Source organism: Panthera tigris, chromosome C1 (genome assembly GCF_018350195.1).
Source record: "Panthera tigris isolate Pti1 chromosome C1, P.tigris_Pti1_mat1.1, whole genome shotgun sequence".
In the NCBI taxonomy this organism is placed as follows: Eukaryota; Metazoa; Chordata; class Mammalia; order Carnivora; family Felidae; genus Panthera; species Panthera tigris.
The window spans coordinates 58406154-58411425 of NC_056667.1; positions in this window are offsets into that span (position 1 = coordinate 58406154).

Below are 5272 nucleotides of genomic sequence, written 5' to 3' on the forward strand. Positions count from 1 at the left end.
ACTTTTTGTCTGTCTTGTTCATTTCATATTTTCTAGACTTTTGGGTATCTTTTCATGCTTAGCCCTGTGTCCTCAATCGGACAATGTACTCCTGTGGAGCAGGTCAATTACCTTTTTGTATTTCCAGAATCCAACAGTGTTTGGCGTTGAGTAGGCGTTCAATAAATGTTTGATGATGAGGAAGAAGTTGCATAGTGTATGAAGGATATTATTTAGATTCATTAGGGCTTTACCAGAATACATTTTTTAAAATGAAAACTATCTTCAGATCTGTATTTTGAAAGTTTTTCTCAGTATTTTTCTTTCTTAAAAAATTGATTTAGCATTTTCAATACAGCTTGATGGGCTAAATTTATTTTTTGCCTTTGCACTTATTCTTTTAGAAGAACATATATTTGGAAGAAGATATATATGAAGAACTGCAGAGACAGAGGCCATGTCTTTCGAACTAAAGTGGTACCCAAGGAAGAGTGATAGAAAGCACTTGCTTTGGAGTGACCCAGCCTAGCTGGATGAAATAGGAAACTCGGATCAATCTTAGGACAGGTTGAACTGTTTTCCCATTCTCATTATGCCCCTCTCCAATGCTCTTTCTCAGAGCAAAATGACAATTATAATGAGAAGTACAAATGGGAAAAAATAATGGGAAGGGATTGTACTTTCTTGCCAGTCAACGTGCTAAGTTATGTATATCAGTTCATTTTATCCACACAATTACTGTATATAAAACACAGTATTATTATCTGCAATTTATAAACTAGAAACAAGCTCAGAGGATTTCAGCAATTTGCCTAAGTCCCGCCACCAGTAACTGCAGAGCTGAAATGGGAACAGAACACTCCCTAGTCTAGCCTATGACCTTGACCACTACATTCCATTGTCTCCTGAAGGCTAAGAAATGTTCTTCAGAATAAAAAAGCAGGGAACCTTGGGGACCTGGGATGGCCTACATTACAGACAATTTTTGGGAGGTTACCCAAATGATCTGAAATATGAGCTTAAGATTTTATGAAAGTGGCAGGTCAATTGAGCATTTACCTAGAGTTTTGGACTGACACCTTTACTGAGGTTTAGAAGTAACTAAGAGACACTCTAGGTTGAACTTTGAGATTGACATATTTTGTTTACTGTTCTGCACGATAGTCATTCTCTGCTGAAAAGAATAATTCACTTGTATAAAAGAATGACCTGGGATTGGCTTATTGTCAGAAACAAAAAAAGTTATAATAAACCAAGACAGGTTATTTGAAGGCAGCAAAAATCTGGGATCAGGTGAAGTATCAGGTTTTTTATATATGCATATAATTTCATTTAACTTGTCCAGAGCATCCATTTTTGTGTTTTGCTTTTTTCTTGTTTTGGAATAATGAATGGAGTTATTTTAACTGAGTGCTAATGTGGTGAGTACCAGGTGAAAAATTCAATTGAAATGCTGTCACAAGATTCTTTTGTTTTACTGACAAGAAGTGTCATGTTCTCTTGATTCCTGATACATGGAGTGTGAACTGATAAATAGTTTGGAGATGAAATTGTCAGTCACCATTATCACACTCAAGCAATTATCTTTTCTGGTGGCTTGCACTGCCCTGAAATTCAGGTTTTTGAGTGGGGAGGCAAAGAGAAAGAGAAAGCAATATGGATGTAACCATAAATTGGAAAAGTGCTTAGGTTAGAAATGTAAGATTCCAAAGGGACTTGAATTGGGATGGGGGGGTGGGAGAATCAGCTGCTACTTCTAAGACAGAGAGGGAAGGAAACCAGGCAGAAGGGGGTAGATAGGATGTGGATCCACCTGAAGCTAATGATGCTTAAGCTTCAGTGTTCCTTACAGGATGGAGATCATTCCAAAGCCTTGATAGGGACCCTAGCAATATGTTCACACAGCCTGCTTTTGTAAAATTTGTGCATGATATTTAACTGCAGTCAATTAAGTCTGCTGTCTGTTCCTACTCTGACTTCTCTTCCATTAAATTCTTCCTTCTTTTGGTGGTTTTGGAGAGACCCCAGACATTGTTGGAGATCTAGCTAAGAAAATTTGAATGTATAATACATTTTGTTTTAGTTTAGTGAAATATATTTATGTAGTGCATATCATCACTTCCCATATATTTAAGTTAGTACTACTGCCTTGTTCTAGAATAAGAATAGCTTCCAGGAATCTTCCTTTTGTCCATTCTACCAATCTGACTGATGTTATGACTCATGGCTATGTGGCCAAAGCAATATGAATATGTTTTAAGGTGCCTAGCATCTGAAGTGTATGTGTAGTGGAACAAAAACTAGGCTTGAAGTACATGGAGCCAGAAGCTAGTATGTAGAAAATTTTTGTAATTGGAAGATTTGGTTTCTATCAATATTCTTACCAGTCAGGAATATATTTAATGATACAGCATGTAAATTAGTCACATTTTTGTCTTTTTTGGGTGGAAATTATATGAAAAAGAATTTGTCAGAATGCTGTATTTGTAGGGCACATGTGTGGTATTTCCACAAATGATGATTATAATAACCATATACAAAAGAAACTTTGGAGGGGGTATATCAGCTATTTACTATCACATATCAAACTTCCCCAAGCTTACTGGCCTAAAACAAAAATCACTATTCCATTGTTGGCAATTTGGCTTGGGCTTTTCTAAGATGGCTTATCTTACTCCACATGGTTTTTGCTGGACGTGCGCGTAAGCCTGAGATCTCAGCTGTGGTGGCTGGTGCTTTTTCTTCTCCCCTCACAATACTGCATCCTCCACAAGGCAAAGGTTTGTTCGATTTCAGAGTGAGAGCATAAGCATGGTCTCTTGAGGCTTAGGCTCATAACTCAGACAATGTGTTTCTATTAATCAAAGAAAGATACAAGGCCAGCCCAGATTCAAGAAGTGGGGAGACGGGGCACCTCAGTCGGTTAAGCATCTGACTTTGGCTCAGGTCATGACCCTGTGGTTTGTCCACTTCAGGCTCTGTGCTTGACAGGTCAGAACCTAGCACCTGCTTCCGATTCTTTGTCTCCCTCTGTCTCTGCCCCTCCACCCCCTGAAAAATAATCATTAAAAAAAAAGTGAGGAGCTAGGCATCACCTTGAGGTGAGAGTTGCCACAAAGAATTTACGGTCACTCTGCAGTCTACCATGTAAGATTTCCCACTTTGACAAAAATTTCAAACATTAACATAATGATACCAAGTTGTGAATATGAAAGAGATCATTAAGCTATCAATAATAAAAAATTAAGTCAGCTCTGCTGGAGGCAAATCTGAATTACCATTCTATTTTCTTTCTATAAAATAGCATTAGAAAAATCATTGTTATTTGAAGAAGCATTCAAAGAGTATGGAGCCAAAAATATGGTGGGCATGGAGAGAAGGATCAACAAAATATATCTCTGAGAGCTAGCTGAATTTGCATTTGGTTTATATAACCCAGCTGTCAGAACCATGCTTGGGAGTTTATAAGGCCTGGATTTGGATAAGTTAACATTACTTAACAGTTGAAAAATTTTGGGTAAGTTACCTATTTCTTTGAGAATCAGTTTTTCATCCAAGAAAAGGAGTAGTACTAATTTCTTCATTCTTTTGTGGCTATTAGTGTACTAAATGATGTATTGGAGTGCTTAATACTCTTCTGTTGTGTAGCAGGCAGACAGATACATACACTTTTATTGAACATGCCTACTATATCCCAGCTTCTGTTCTTAGAACTGGGGCTATAATAATGAACAAGACAAAATTCACAAAATTCTTGCCCTCAGGAAGGTTCCATTCTACTGAGGAACTTATGTCTAGTAAGACACTGACATACTCTTGAGGAGTTTATATTCCAGCCCTCAATAAATCTTAGTTCTCTTTCTTAGCATAAAGACATGAATAAAATTATAAGGAAAAATACTTGGAGCAAGTCTATGGAGATTTTGTACATTTCCTACTTAAAAGTGTGCATTAATTGATCAAAAAGAGTTTAAAGGAAAGAGATGCTGGGAGTTCACATGTAATGAACTTGCCCAAACTGTAAATGGAGGCTAAATTATTTAGGATTACTCTAATCCGGTTAGCTAGGAAAATTGGATCTCTCTCTGTCACATTTAAAAGAAAGATTCTTATCGAAGGCAAGCTGTTCCCTTGTTTTCTTAGTATCCTGGAGAATTAAAAGAAAATCTAATTTAGGAAAGCTTTTCTGTCTTAAAAAAAAAAAAAAAACAACTCAATATGTTGAAAAGGCAACATTAAAAATGCATTCCCTATCTGAATCACAACTACATTGAAAGTATCAAATATTGAGTTTGTAGGCATTTTCTTTTAGCATCTACTTTTCCTATGAAATAACATTACCACATGCATTAAGCCAATTAATTTATTTCTCTCTTAGAGATGAATACATTATCCTTATACAGTTCCTAGCTGAAGGAGGGGGAAACCCTCAATTTTTTATTGAAGTTACAATTTCAAGGGGGAGTTTGTTTGTTTATTTATTTATGGGAGGGGGGCTTATTTTAAATCTTATCTATCTTTAAATTTGGGCAATTGGTTTTGTACTTGTGATATAATACAGTATTTTTGAACACAGTAAGAATACTAGAAAAACATCAGCCTCTCATTTATTTTTAATTTATTTGTAAAGCCTACTAATGTTCTATGGTTTTAGAAATTATATTTCCTTGGATTTTACAACATGAATTAATAGCAATGAAGGACGCAGTTACTTTGCCTACACATGTTTGGGGGTGTTATGCCCGAAGTTCTGAAACCTCCCACAAAAGACCACCAGAGTCGTAAGTCAAAGCCAAGTGGCAAGGGTCGTTTATTGCAGGTTTGAACCTGGACCTCTGCGCACTCGTTGCCGGTGTCGCTAAGAGGCCCCGATCAGGGTTGGTACAGCGTTTTTATAGACAGAGACAAATAGCACAGGGGAGGTTTCAAATTATGAGGGGCCTGATTAGTTGGTTTTAAAGTAAGGACATTTGTTGTTCTCTGATTGGGCGTCCTTTGTCTGTCCTTTGGCGGGAAGGCTTTGTCCCTTACTTGTGGCGGGAAGAAAAAGGGGAAAGGGGGAAGGGGAGGGATGTGTTAAGCAAGCAGGTTTATAGAAGCGAGAAATGCCGGTTAGTTCATGTACAGTCACTTATTCTATTACACACCAGACTACATTTAGGAAGTTTTACAACTTTATTACATAGTGAGTTACGTTCAGGAAAGGTTTCACAATGCTCGTAGCAAACAGCAAGCAAAACAGACTTCTCAGCAATTGTATTTTTTATCAAAGATCCATAATAAGCAGAAAAGA